The sequence below is a fragment of the Neopsephotus bourkii genome, unplaced genomic scaffold, assembly GCF_033783945.1.
Source record: "Neopsephotus bourkii isolate Nb327-2 ecotype Australia unplaced genomic scaffold, CSIRO-AGI_Nbou_v1 NB_1760, whole genome shotgun sequence".
Classification (NCBI taxonomy): Eukaryota; Metazoa; Chordata; class Aves; order Psittaciformes; family Psittacidae; genus Neopsephotus; species Neopsephotus bourkii.
In genome coordinates, this window is record NW_026902234.1 from 5,781,336 (window position 1) to 5,796,973 (window position 15,638).

General features: G+C 42.4%; 1 protein-coding gene across 2 annotated transcripts in view; it reads right to left on the reverse strand.

Moving 5' to 3' along the window:
- Positions 1–15,453, reverse strand: part of FHL2 (four and a half LIM domains 2) — a 40,077-nt gene extending 24,624 nt beyond the window's left edge. The window contains exon 1 of one of the 2 annotated variants that reach the window (XM_061377786.1): positions 15,266–15,453. The gene's annotated coding sequence lies outside the window, so the exon portion shown is untranslated. Of the gene's footprint in view, positions 1–518; positions 702–15,265 lie in introns of those variants that run through there. The other variant, XM_061377787.1, reaches the window with a different exon arrangement.
- Positions 15,454–15,638: the final 185 nt, after the last annotated feature.

Consider the following 15,638-nt stretch of genomic DNA (forward strand, 5'->3'; position numbering starts at 1 on the left):
CCATTTTTTTCTGTACACAATCTGTCCACAGTGTTTGCCTGCAAAGAGGAAAGGCTACCTTTGTTTCATGTGCATCTGCTCTTACTACAGTGCAAAACGCTCCTTTGTTGAGCTCGGCAGCAGGAGTGTGCACAGAGGTAGGTGTAAGGGATCTAAGACCCTGGCTCCTACTTTTCATCTCCTCCCCAGTAGATTACAATACAGTCATTAAAAATAGTTGCACATGAAATGACCCAGTGCCTCATCAGCTCGCTGATGTGTCACTTTATGGATGGACATGCAGCAGTAATTGTGCTGTTTAAAAATTTGTCTTTTTCTCCTCTTCACACCCTGTGCTCAGGGTACGCGCAGGAAGAAGGGGGACCGGCACATCCTTTCCCGACAACCCACTGGGGCATTCATTAAACAACCCTCTCCTCCTCTCTGCACCCTTTGTTTAAAGCGACACCTTCACAGATATATTCCATGGGGAGCAGGGAGGGAGGGAAGGAGAGGAAAGAAAAGGGTTATTGACTTACAGAGCAGTAGCGGGCAGCTAATGTCACCTCCTGGCCCGGGGACAAGGGGTCACGTCCATGAACAGATGTGTGAAGAGCGCACCGGCTGCTCACGGAGGAGAGCCGTAGAGCTCGCTGGGGCTCTGCACTGCCTGCCAAGAGCGGTGCTCTTCCGATCCCAGCGCTCCGCAGCCGGCGTTGTGTGGAAGGAGGCTGCTGCCTTCCCCTGCCCGGCAAAACCCCTCTCTATCATTTTACCATATAAGGAGACAAAAGCCTCAGAGACACTCATTCTTTGAGGCGCTCTGCAGCTGGCGTTCGACACTTTCTCTATTCCAAAGGGTGTCGATGCTTCCCCCTCCTAAACATCTTGTCAGTCTTGGCCCCCATCCTAAAATAGGGCTCCCCCTCCCTCCTTTCCTCCAGCCTTTGTTTCTCTAAACCCCCAATGCTTATTAATCACATAGCTTGGCTAAATCCAAGGGACCACACTTTACAGAATGGTTTACAGTGACTCACACCCAAACATTTGTAAGGCTCCTCACCTGGCTGAGAGGATAAAGTATTTGGTTGAAACTGGTATGAGGCTTTATTTGCTTTGGCTGTTTTGCTTGCTACGACTTAGCGCCTTGCCCAGAGAAGAGTGAAACAAGCTGTCTTTCTTCTCCTTTGTGGAGAGGTGCACATTTTGATGAGGAGCAAGTGTGCAGGTGTTTCTTTATGAGTGTTAGGAGACCGTTCTTGTCTCTCCCCACCCTTCTTTCTTTCCAAGTTCCTCCATAGTGAGGAGGAAAAAGAAGCAGGAGAAATTAATGAAACAAAAAAACCCCTTGTGTAAGAGAAAGCCAAAGGAACAGATTGTCTCAGCAAATGCTCAGGACCCAGCGGAGAGCCCTGTCAGTGGGCACATGGAAAGGGAAGGGGCAACCATTAATCGTGCTATAACCAGGAACTAATTTTTCTGTTACAAAATCCAATTTCATCTATCATCCACTCTAGCAGAAACACATTCTGTTAATCAAAACCGTGAGGGTCCTGGGAAACCTCCCAGAGGGAAGAATTTGGATCAGAAGCACATGGGAGATGGCTGTTGTCTGACATTCGAGGTGTAGAGTGGGGAGACATTTCAGTAATTACTTATTCTTGCCAGAGGGAGGTGCTTTAGTATGGATGCTTTCAACCTTAACAGAAACCTGTAGAATAAATACGCAAAGCCCATTGGCCCCAGACAGTGTTGCTGTTGTTTTGCATCCAGATGATGCAAGGCAGTCCAATGTCCTTTTGTGCTGGACACTGGGTCCTCCCATATGTCTGGGCAGTGGTACATGTGTCCATATGGGTTAGCTAAAGCTTTCTTCTGTAAAGCGAACTTATCCCAGAACCCTGTCCTGTGCTTACTGTCCTCTAGTGCTGCCAAGTGGTAGTCAGATTTGATATAGGGATGAAATGTGTTAGTCAGTCAAAGAGCTACCCCAAGTCTACAAAAGTGCAGACAGAATGAAATGGCAGGGAATGGCTAGTCCTAATTCTTCCATCATAAGTAAAACCTTTCATCTTGAAATGAGAGTTATTTTGATAAACAACAATGCCCATGGGTAGGTCTGTTTGTTGCTGCAGCCTTTGCAGCTGCATTTCAAAATGCAGGCATTGTTTCCTGAAGGAGCAGCCATGGATGTGTGGGCTTAAGAAGTATGATTCTATGGCAGTTAAAGCTTATTTAAATCAAAACTGCTGCGCTTGCTAGCCACACATCCCTGTCTCTTCCCTTGCCTTTTTACTGGCACTGGAAGATGAGTTAAACCAGCCAGTGAGCAATTTTCAGTGAGCCCTTGAGGTACATGGAACTGCACTTATGTCTTGGAAGAGCTGTTGTTTGGGTTTCAGCCCTGTCACTGGCTTGCTGGATGCCCTTGGCCAAGACATTGCACCTTTCTGTTTTTCAGTTTCACTGTCTGTAAATATAGAGATCAGGACAGCCCAGCTTTTGTATGAGTTGTTAGCAAATTGACAAATGACTAGTTAGAGTGTAATAATAATAATGTATCTTTCCTTTAAACTGTTGCACAGTGACAACAATAATCATTAATTTCCATCTTAGTTACAGTTCTTAGCTCAAACCCAATTTGGAAGTGTGTGCAAAGAAGTAAAATAGGCCTTGAAGGTGATTAGATCTGGGCTAATTGAGTCAGTTTATTCCCAAACATTTCTAAAAAACAATTATATTCCTTGTTTGATTTTTTCAGTTTCCATGATATTTTTATTTCCCTATCTGTACCTTGACAGCCACTGCAGCAACTCTACCTGAGATTTTTTAATGTGACCTGCTGGAATACGAGTGTTTTCCGCTGTTACAAGTTAAAATATATATTGGCTCCAGCTGAAATGGTTTAGTTTAACTGTGGCAGGTCATGGGTTTACTTTGGGGAGATAAGATGATTTTTCTGATTTAATCTAACATCTCTGACTCCTTGAAGGCAGAACAGCCTCTGACAATTTAAAACCCAGTGATTTGTGGGCTCACTGTGGGACTTGGTGCTCAGCAGCCACATCAAGGCTACATCAAGCTGTGAAAGGGATGAGGGAGTTACCAAGTTCCTTCCCTCATCCCACGATGTGGTGGATGGATGCCACCAACACTACTAAGGAGGGCAGGGGGAACTTCTGACCTCTTATCCTCCTTTAGTAGATCCAATCCTGTTTACTTCACCTTTTTATCTGGCAGGTAAATATTCATCAGTGACTGGCAAATCCCCATATACTCTATTTTCTACCAGCATCAAATCCACTGGAGGCAGGTGGGAGAAAACTGTATTTCCTTAATCGTCAGGGAGATAAGAGAAAGGGCAGGGGCTTTATTTCACTGTTGGCAAATTTAATGTTTAAGTGACTCACATTTCCCCCCACACCCTTCTACTTCACTGGTTCTCCTCTTCAAGGCTTCAGAGGAGACAACACAAAGAAAACAGGACAATGTTTCCAACAGGGTGCCTAAATTTAAGGTTGAAAATACAAGTACCATTCAATGCCATCCTGTGATTTAGAATCATATCCTATGGCTTATGTATTCCTCATATATGTAGCATTTACGTAGTGTATATTCTTTGCTCTTCAGTGGCCTGTGTGCTTTAAAAGGTTTAATTCTACGTAGAGAAGGAGATACCTCACATATGGGAAACAAGATGGAAAACGTATCATTTTCATAGCAGGGCTTCTCAATGATTTTACTAATCCTTCAGAAATCTCACTTCAGCTACTGGGTTGATGCTGGAATAGCTATCATTTCAGTACTTATCTCTTTTTCTGGCTGAATAGAATGAACAAAGAAAAATAATGGAAAGAACTGGAAGCGGAATATTTCACTTTTCCCCAGTTTGAGTTGCAGAGAAATTTAATGTCTCTGAGAGGGTGCAGGGGAGATGGAAAACTGCACTCTTAGGTTTGAAAATGGCTAAGACACTGGCAGATTCCTTCCACCATGATTATATCCTGGAAACTTAAGTTACTTTATCAGAATTCACCAAATCCTTCTCTGATGCTGGAACCTATGTAACACAAGCTTCCACTGAATATGAGAAGGTGCATTTAGGAGAACTATTTTTGGCATTACCGCTTCGGAAGTACTACAGACCCATACAGATGTTGCATTTTAGTTCATTGATCCTAAAATAATAGACAGGCAATATTAAAACTTCCCGTAATTTCACTCTTACAAAATGCTCTCAAATACATAGTTTTCTCCAAGCATATAAGGAATATGCAAAGGGTGAACAGATTTTTCTTAGTGTGCATTTTCTCTCCCCATTCACTCTCCCAGTCACAAAGCTTTTTGCAATACTCCAATCTTCCTTTCTTCCCCTGGGTAACTAGATCCTGTAGCAGAAATACTCAGCAAGTAAGAAATAACAGAGCTTCTTAGATTCTGATGAAGGAATTACAGATACCTTTGGACAACCCATTAAAACCTCCTCAGCCAAGGCAGATAGGGGAACTTAACATGAAATAAAAGTCTGTCAGCTCTGGGTTGATGGAAGATTTATTTTTGGGAGGCTGCTTAGCCAAAACCAGTGTGAATGTTTGCTTTCTTAATGTGTTAGAATAGTTTTCACATAGAGTCTTAAACAATTTTCTTCAGTGAATTTAGAAAAAGGTGCCATGGCTCAGTAGCACCAAAGAACTTCTGGTTTGCATAGGCAAAGTTATCTGCAGAAGGATAATATATTGCTGTGTAATAAGATATATGAAACTGAGTCACATTCAAGTGTGTTTCTGTAAGACTCGTTTGTTCTTCTGTAACCAAGGATAGAGAGCTTGGTGGCACATCTTTGGAAGTGCTTTGGGATCCAGAGACAATCTCTGACAAGAGGTGAGCGGTCTTTAGAATCAATGACTCTAAACTCTGATAGTGTGGAGGTGTATGTGGAGGAGCTGTTGCTTCTTTCCTTTCCTCTACATTCAGCTTGTTTGCAGTGTGGGGCCCCAAGTAGGACAGATGGGAAGAGGCTTTTGGGTTTCCTACCCCTGCATGTGGAACCTGGGATGGCAAATTACTACAGAGCTTGCAGTAATTGCTGGTCTTCTGAATTGGCAAATACTGCCCCTCAATTTAGGGTTTACTCATTTTAGTATAATCATGATTTATTGTTCCCTGTATCAGACACAAGAAACAAGCACGCTGTGATAGCTCCAAAAAGCTAATTGCTCTGTGCTTCTGATAGTACAAGAGACATTCAATTCCATACAAAACAGCTCACATTCCCCACAGCGTTCCCAGCACGCTCCAGTGTTTTTAGGCAAACCTCCTTTCCAGAATCCTCCCCCTCCCACTGCTCATGGCTTCTCCTCCAGAAATTTGTCTGTAAATAATTTCTTTCTGCTTCCCTTAACTCTTTTTCTGCCTGCATCCCTGGCATCTTTTATGACCCTCCAGAAACAGCCAACAGCAACATTTGTAACTGCCGTTTCCCTTTATCAGGCAGCCAGAGGCCTTGGAAGCTTCTGAGCAAAGAGAGATTTGTAAAACTGAGCAGTTAGCAGACACTTCAAGAACTTACCTAACTCATTCCCAAGGCAGGACTGACAACATGGAACTCATTACTGGTAGATCTTTGTCTAGTTTGTCCTTAAGGGTTAATATTAAGACCCCACTGTCTCCCAAGTCGAATGAACGTAAGTTTTGTCAGTCCAACATAGATATAAAACAACAGAAAGAAAGAAAGATGTTCAGACTGGACTTTTCAGTCCACGTTCATGTCTTTAAAGGATGACTAATGTCAGGTAGAACCTGTAATTTTGTATGTATTTGGACCATGCCATAGCAATAGCAATAGGAGAATCACTGAACAGAAGGGTTCTGGCAACTTGTTATCCTGTTCTTAGGGACTAAGAAGTGTCCTGGGAAGAAAGTGAGAACAGTCTGTCACAATACTTTCCCAGCCTCCAACATCTTTTGGCTCAGGGACTTCTCAACCTGGAGGCAGTATCCGTACTGAATATCACTTCCATGAACTTGCACAGTTTCCTCCTACATTTTTCCCTGTGCGCATCACTTTACATTCAGTTTAAGATGTTGTTCCAGTGCCCACTCATGCTGTTGCCTAAGATCCTTCTGCTTCTCAGTCTTAGTAGAATTTCCAAAACTAACCTCCTATTAATCTTTCTTTGCTATAAGAGATGCCTGTTTATCTTTCAACAGATTTTATGCAATACATGCAAAGATCTTCCCTCTCACTCTGTGGCTGCTTATGTGTTTTAAGGGTGTTTGGTGAGGGCCTTTGTTGAATACATGGAAAAGTACAAATAAGCAGATGTTACCAACCGAAGTTGTCCTGTATCTTCATGCTTCCTACCATCTTACAGGAACCTGGTGGATTAGTAATGTACTGTATCTCTTTACAAAGCTGTATGGAATTTCTCCCAAAGTATCATATTTATCCTCCTTCCTACCCTGTATAGTGATTTCTAGTAATTTACCAAACTCACCAGGGTCTAATTTCCCCAGTTTCTCTTGGAACCATATAAAAGGTCTGGCACCTTATCAACTACTTTCAGATGATCAGTACTAAGCCTGTTTTAAATGAGAGGCCATGCACTATTATTATTTCAGCTAATTCATGTTTGAGTCTCTTTAGATCTGTTGGGTGAACATCATTGGGTTCTAACATTTTCTTCCTATTAATTTTATTTTTTCCATACCTCTTCTGCACACACTTCAGCTTGAAATAGATACTCTGACGATCCCCATAATGAAGTGTTCTGCTGTGGGAAGCTCTCCAAGTTCCTCACGGTGAACACAGGAGCAAAGAAAAAAACCATTTAGCTTTTCCTATTACAACCATCTCTTCCCTGAGGACTCTTTCTGTACCCTGGTTATATGTTGGCCCTAAAATTTCCCACACCATTCAACTTGCCCAGTATTCAAAAGAAGTATGCATTTGCAAATCATTTCCCAGATTACTTCAGACTCCTAATATTTTGATACAAGTAGAAACAGTCACCCTCTCCAATCTGAATATGATTAGGGACATCCTGTTTTGCAGAAAGGTCCTTCTGTATGGCAACAGTAGTTTTTCTGATCAACTACTGTTTGTATATACTACAGATAAGCCAAGAGGGTCTGAGACATAGGTTCAGACATATAATATAATTGAAAGTATGAGCTTAGCTTGTGCACTTTGAAATAGGGTCCTGTTGATCCTGTGCTTAGTTTGATGTCTATAAGTGCTCAGGCCCTTTAAATAATAGGATTAAAATAATCATTTAGCTGCTGACGTGAATTTCATGTCTAGCACTTCACATAGAGCTGAAAAACTATACCATCCATTGTCAGCCTCATAGACATATGGACTGTGTTTTGTCCCTGCCAAGTTTATATACACAAGACTCTCTAGTGAAGGTGCTGTGTTAATGTGAATAAAATCCAAACAAAAATGAAATAAAGGTTTGTAACAATGGCTTGTCTTGAAGGTAATGAGTCTCATGCTGGAAGATAAGTAATTGTTTTGGATCATTAAAGTGGAATCAGCAATCACATTATGAAGCAGCACTAGTCCTTTCTTTTATTCCTAATGACACTGCCTGCCTGCCAGGCTGCTCCCTGAAGACCCAGTCCACAGTGATGCTGTCTCTTCTTTATATCCAGAAGGATTTCCAAGAATCCAGACTCTTTACTTGCAAGGAAGAGTTCCTAATATGTGGATGTTCAGAAAAAACTGTGGGGAAGACAGTGGCTTGTCTGGCATCAGACACAGCACTGGCAAGCAGCAGAAACTTCCCTTGCAGGAGAGGGCAAAGGAAGACCTGGGAGGAAGGCAGGCTTCCCTGCTGGGTGCCCACAGCATTTCTACAGCTATGCTCACACTGCTTCTCCTGCTGGCTTTCTACGTGAGCATGCCTTGGACCCAGAGCTGTTTGCTGTTTCCTTTAGTAAGCTGCATATCCACCCTACATTTGCATTTGTAGGCACAAGGAGAAAAGGGAGAAAGGAGGCATGGCTGTAGGTGTCAGGGCTGAGAGTCTGGTCACAAATCCTCTCCCAGCAGCCAGCACAACTGCTTGAATAATCAAACCATAACCCATTCCAGGCATCATAAGCTGCATGTGTCCCTGCCTTTCATGTGCTAGGTCTCAGCTAACTCAGCTGCTTTAATTCAACAAAGGGGAAAAACATTAACAACTTGGAGAAGTGGCAGACTCCAGTTGGAAGCAATGATAACATGGAAAGGAATGGCTAGGACAAAGGGAAGACTGTGGATGGACCCAAATGATTCCCAGTGTGCAAGCTGGTTGCTCCTGCTCATGATGGTAGGAGAGTGTGGCCCAGTCATGCCATGATGTCTGTGCAGTTTGCCACTGGAAGCAAAGTGAGGGTTGCTGAGGAGAAAAGGATGGATGAACAAATTGCTCTCACATACCGCAACCTCCTTGCAACCTCCTTGTTCAAATGACAGAGAGATCTCAGGGTGACCGCACCACCCATTCCTCTGGCCCTTCTGCCTTCCCCTCCTGCATCTATACCTGTAGCTTGTGTTGGTCCAAACACAGCAGAGGATGGCCCACAGTGTCCAATTGTAAGTGCAGCCCCAGGTCTGGTTGAGTCCAAAGCCCCTAATTGCTCTTGCAAGGAGTCTCTAGCAAGGCCCAAAAGCTGGCCTGCTCAAAGGAGGGTGGATGTGCCCATCTCGTTTTGCCTGGTAAGACAGTATTGACATCAGTTGTGCGAAAGCCACTTGGCTTCAGGGCCAATAGTTCCTTTATAAACCAAAATGTTTCTAACTCAGGCAAAAGTATTCTACAGAGAACCGTGACTGTAAAACAGATCTAGCTATTTTCCATAAGGATGTCCTTAGAAAACCTGTTCCTGAGATTTCAGTAGTTTGCTTGATGTAGTCTGTTCCTCTGTCTCATGCACTCTTTATTCCTCAGGGTCAGGATCAAGCCTTTTTGGCCCACTCTAGTCCCTCTTTCTTGAATACTTTGTTGCTTGTAATTCTGTGGTCCCTTGGTCTTCAGACATGGTGGAACATGGATCCTTGAAACAAACAGTTTTGCTGGTTGTTTTTCAAGTGTGTACTGGGGTTCCAACATCTGCAACCACTGTCTTCCTCGTTTCTGTCTGCCTGAAGATATTCTTAAGCAGAACAACATGTCTTTTTGCTATGCACATCATATACTATGTTCATGTAATCAAGTCCATATAATTCTGTCCTCTGCTTAGCCACCAGTATTCCACAGCAACAAATAATTGTATCCTATGACACTAATTACACTAATAAATCTAAATCCTCCTTAGCTTATGAATCTGCAAGTTATTGAACTGTGGGACTTAAGTAAGATGACTCTACAAATAACACTACAACTTTATTTAAGGTTGTGGTTTACAAAGAAATGTGAATATTATTACCAAGAAGCTCAGAAATGCTTCTGCATCCAATCTCGGAGGCCTCAGAGTAAAACTCTTGCTGAATTTGATGAGATAGAGGGTTAGAGAGTTTACAAATGAATAGCAGTCTTGATAAGAAGTTCTAATTGTCTTTCATAATAGGTTGTTTATAGTGATTGAGTATTTTCCCATTGGTTGTCTAACCAACAAAATACATAAGCACCTTCCACTAGTAGTGAAAGTTCTGTTCTTTTTGTTGTTTTAAATGGTCAGTATAAAATGAGAGACACTGGCATCCTCACTGTCATTGGTACCACAGTCACGCTGAAGCAGTTCAGTGAAAATAATTTGGACTACAAGTCTAACGCAGAGCATAGGATCAGGGAAACAATCCCATGCAAAACCTCCTCTTTCCATTCAAGATTTCTGTGAAAGACTCTTAATGTTTCCATTGCAATCTCAGATTTGTCAGAGACCTTCAGCTTTGCACAAAAAGGTGCACTGGATGGAAATGTTTTCAGGTCATGTTGTCTGAAAAGACTGTTGCTGCTACAAGTTTCCAAATAGTTTTGTGCTCTTTTATCCCTGCAGATGAGAATGGATGATCAAGAAAACCACCAGTTCAGTGTCTCATCCTAAATTTCTATGCTCTTTCATAACCCTTCATTCCTGAGCAAACTCTTTCATAGCCTTTTGTTTTGAGAGGCAAAGCAATTTCTTTAGATTATTGCTCTCTATTACAGCCCTAGCAAGACAGGAAAAATTCCTAACAAAACACTTCCACATGGGTCTTGTTTCCACCAGCAGCACTTCCCATTCATCTACACTTTCTGTGATCTTGATCCCACTTTGCTCCTGGAAGCAGACTTTCAGGAGTTCCTACAGCACCCAGATGCCTCACCTCATGAATGTCCAGAGAATGCCCCAGAACACAGCAACATACAGAAAGACAAATACAAGAAGTAAAAATGACCAAGGAGAAAGATTAGAAGTCACCACAGCCTACTTCTTATTACAAGAGAGTCTGCATTACTAAAGCACCCTGGTTCATAAAATTAAAAAAGAGGAGAGAGTTTTCAGGTCATAGTCAGGGACTTGTGGTAACAAAGCCTGTTCCTTGAGCAACAAAATGCTTTGTGTAATCTTTGCAAAAAACCTATAGTGACATCTATCTCACCTCATTTTAACTGACCAAATGTGAGCGGACCCAAACAACCCATCTATGGTAGATAAGGAAAGAGAGGTGGCTGTGAGCAGTGATTTGTTAGACACCTATTGAGGATGAAATGAATTACCCTATAGATGTGCTTTTCATTCCACATTGAATCTAGAGGGAATCCACATGTTTAGTTCACACAGATACCTGACTTTGAATAGCTAAATCATTGCAGATCATGTCCAGGCAGAATTCACACCTGAATTCAGCCACTATATTCCCCCCTGCTTAATTGAGTAGAACTGGACACAATGTCACTCATGCTGGCTAAAGGATTTTTAAGGGAGATGAAAGCAAGAGGGGGATGAGTCTGTCTCCAAGACATATTTCTTGGAGCCCTGGGTCACTGCAAACTTGAGCTGAGTCTCGCAGCCTGCCAATCCTCACCACACTTCAGCACTTGAGTGTGCCTTCAGATCTGGCCCTTACTTCTCCTTTCTGAATTAGGCAAAAGTGCTACTTCCCTAAAAGGATACAGAGAAGAAATACTCTGAGCTATGAGATAAGGGCAATATGAGTATGTAACAGAGTGTTTAACATGTGCTCATGAGAATTACTGAGATGGGGCTTACACCCGAAAGTTGAAAGCTACAACAAATAGAGTTTATTCTGACAGCTTCTTCTCTTGTGTTTTTCTGCACCACGAGTGCCATGCTATACAGCACTGGCATATCTCTCCCTGTATTATATTTGCTGTCCTAACCCTTTGAGTGTCCTGCCACCTTCTGCATCCAATGCTGGAGGCTGTGGGGTGTGTTGCTATCGATGACTTCATGCATAGGATATTAGGATATTCAGCATTCAAAAAAGGGAGCAAATAACAGAATAATTGGCTTCTGTGTGGTGGCATCTGTGGACTGCAGGTATTCCTGTTTTCATATGGTAATCTCTAGATATGCTGGGCTTTGCTCTTCTAGCTGCAGACTACCAAAAAGGAGCACTAGGCAATGTTACCTACTTCCCTCCACAGAAAGCATGTAAATTTCTAGTCAGACTCCGGTGAAAATCCGTTAAGCTTGACAGAGAATCTGCTGATCTGAACCCCCCTGGCTTTGTTTCATGAAGTGTGTGAAACAGTTTCAGTCCCCACATCTGTGCCCATTCTACTTCCATGACAATGCGGTTTGATAGTGTACTTATTTTCCTTTTTTGAAGGAGAGTTTTCCTCTCATTTGTTGCAATAAGAAAGTTTCACAGAGGCAGCAGGAAATAATATTATAAAAGCGAAGCTGCACAACTGGCTTCACACAGAATGTTACTGACAATATAAAGTGGAACTGGGGGGGAATATCTTTCCTTGTAACTCTTTCAGTTTCACTACTTCTTGGTGGCACGTGTTAACTGTAGACAGGAGATCAACCTGCAGCAGAAACGTTATGAGTTTTATGAAGCTGATGGATCCCTTTAAAATGTGTAGTGCTCCTTCCACATTTGTGTCATAATAGATGAGCAAAACCAGGCAGGATTGCTCCAACTACTTTCAGAAAATCTAGGACTCTGTGTAATAGGCCCTATGCTTCTCACAGCTAATCAGCATTAGGTGATGAACATTGTTGAAACAGCCTCAGATTTATCAGCATGAAACTGTACTCACTGTGATATAAAGCCTGAGGTATTGCAAGCAGTAATAATTCATCTCACTGAAAAACAACTGTGTCAGAGTGCCTGTGCCCTGGTTAGACAGCACACAGCTACAAAAAAGGAAAACTGGCAAGAAGAAATGTGAAAATGCGCTTCGGTGGTAAAAAATTTACACAAGTTTGGCACTATCAAAATCAGAAGGAAAAGGAGGAGATCTGAGCTCTGCTGAAGTCAGTGGATGTTTCTGAGAAAACTCCCATTGATTTTCAGTGGGGACAGGATTTCACCCCCAAGTCAGTATTCACATTCCCTTCCTCCTTTGGATTTCTTCCTTGTAAAATGGCCTTTTACATTTTCTGCTTTAAAGAAGCATTTGAATGAGTCTGCCCCCTCCCAGCCTCTTGCCAGCTGCAATCAAAGGTCTGCCTTGTTCTGAAGGCTTGCTGTTTGGAAGGGGAAAAGTAAAGTTATTCATCCATTAATCATAATTTCAAATGGTAGGTAAGATAAAAGTATTATTGTTGGAAAGACTGCTTTTAAAATGGCTTCACTTTGGGAATGAGGCTTTGGGTCTTTTTGTTATATTTCACTTTTAAATTCAAATCCAGTGAAAAAAACACTGCATTATTACACATGTTCCTGCATTTTTTCAAGCTAAACATGTTTGGCCAATGTAATTTTTTAAAAATACCCCAATGTTTTGCTGCACATGATTGGAATGCTGCATCTGCTTCTTGTTTTTCAGAGGGAATACTGTTAATACACCAGTGGCAATACTTTAAGTGCCCAACCAGAATGATTTTATTATTTTTATTGTTTTAGCCTGAGGTTTGGATGATAGACAAAGAATTTGAGGACATGAGAAAAGTTCTAGTATGGGAGAAGTGACACTACTCTATTAAAAGATATTGGTTTTGTACATAATTTCTTTATTGCACAGTTTACTGTGCAGGCACATCAGTTTAGCTTAATAGCAAGAAACGAACAGAGCGGAGCAGTAGGTCCAGCTAAGGTAGCTGCCAGCTCCCACTGGTGGCTTACTAATAGTTAATGCTGTGCTCTGTGGTGGGACACACTACCTTTGGGCTCCACGCCAATGTACAAAATTCATCTCACCAGTGCCGGGGAGCAGGAGATCGGAGCTCTGTGCAGATCTGAACAGAGCAGACTACAGTCTAGGCGCTGGCTGCAGTGTCTGAAGACATTAAGCCTTCCAAGATATCTATGTAGGGAGAGTAAGCCCCAAGATAAGATAGGCATGTGCAGATGATTGGGTATTTTATATTGCTTTTTATTCCAGTTAAGTTTTGTGCTGTTCTTCACATGAAAGGTGGAGTGAGCTTGTTCCTAAGTGTGCTGTCTCAGCGCTATCATACTGACTGACACAGCCCCCACCAGCATAAGTCTGGACAGCTCAGCCAGAAAGATGTTAACTGAGGATATCCAGCATGGAACTGAGCCCCTATCGTAGCTGAAGTTGGACATGTGAGGGCACCATCAGTGGCCATGTCTATGCTCATAAATTAAACATGGATGCTCCCAGGCACTGAGACTCAATCAACCACGCTGGTCAGCTGCCCAGACCTGGCTGCACCTTTCCCTCCAAAACATGGGTTGGGAGAAAATCGTGTCCCTACAAGATGTTCTGGATGTGGCCACTTGATTTCAGAGGCCAAGAGAGTTTAATGACCTGGACACAGCCCCAGTGCTGCACCTGCCACGGGAGCATTGCTGAGTGTATTGCATGTGTTGCCACGACAGAGCCCAAGAGACAGCCCTGGGATCAGACCCAATTGCTCCACGTCCATCGAACAGATCAGTAGCTGGCACAGCTCTCAGAATAAGATGGTGGCTCTCTGTCAGCTTCAGGTCAACTAAGGACCTACCTTTTTGCCTTTGAAATCCTCGCTTAGGGACTGAGCCCAGTCCCAAACTCTTTTAAGTGAGCTGACATTTCCTACTACCTTTGACTTTGGGTCAGAAGTAAGGAATCCTGCTCCTTAGGGGTGCCAGGGACCCACAACCCTGTCAAAGCCCATGCAGCAATAGTTGCTCAGCATTTTGGAAAAAAGCCTTCTTTCACTTAATTTCCTAAATAATGGAATAGTAAACAAACTCTGGTGCAAAATGTGATAGCTTCAGTTCTCCGGCTAAAAGTAAATTTGTATTGCTTACCTTTGTGTCATACTTCGTGATCTTTGGATTAAAAAGCCTTTTGTTATAAGAATGTTTATATTGAAAATGCATGTGTAAATGCATCCAAACAAATGTACACACATGCACAAACAATCTTATTTTTCCAAAGAGGTCTTCTTTCATTGGCTTCATTTGAAAATTAATGCTCTCATAAGATGAGTTTAAAAGTCATTTAATGTAACAATAGCCTGATAATTGGCATTCGGCAGTTATTCCTAAAGCTATTTTACAGGATACTTCTGATGAATTCCTGCTTTGAGACACAGTTACGTTTCAGTAACTTCTCTTTCTTTTCCATTTTCCCACAGCTGCTGTAATCCATAACAAGTAATTGTTTGAAACATGAAATCAGCAAGCATCTCCTGTAATTTGCCTTTCTTTCTTTCATGGCCATTAGGAAATAGACTGAAAGAGGGGAAAACACTAAAGTGTTCCTTCTGTCCTCTTTTTTTTCCCCACTATCTATTCATTTTCCAAATAGTCATCATAAAGAAGAAAATGCTTATAAAGGGAAGAAAAAACACAAACAAACCTAATTAAAAGCTTCTTGCTTGGAGTCATTGAGTTTGCTATTCAAACCAGGAAAGTCTCTAGTTAGACATAGCTGTGTTCCTTGAGAACATGAAAACCTGGCAGAGTATTATTAGTGCAGAAACTAAAGAGCAGCTGTTAGTTACCACCTGGTTCCCAACAGCAGACTGGAAATACAAAGAGAGGCGCTCTGTGTGTGCCCTGGCATCAGCCAGGGAACAAACAGCTTAAAATCCACTCTTATAAGAAAGCAGCGCTCCCCTCAGGGTGTCTACACAGAACCCTGAGAAATTATTGCAAAGGGAAAGGCTAAAAAGAGGAAAGGGCCCAAAGGACAATGAAAACCAAAACAAGGCACTGCCTTACCTTGTTGCAGCTCTATGCTGCCTCTGCTTGTCAGCCTGTGAACGAAAGAGGACGGGGACAGACTTGCTGCTTTATTGGATTGCCCAAACTATGTGTTCAGCAATTAGACAGTTAGGCATTTGTGCCTCGGGTGAGCTATAAATATAGTATCTCCAAAGTACCAGCCATCAGCAAGAGATAAGGACCACAGCATCTGAGTGCTACCAGCCTTTTAAGGCATCACAGTGAAAGCAACACAGGGCACCCGATGGAAGGGACTGCCACGCTCCTGAGCTGTGCCAGCTCTTCACTCTGCTCCACTTGAGAGCCTGACCTTAAAATACACTCACCTGCTACATGGAGGTCCTGTGAGGGACCCTAAGGAGGTGTCAAT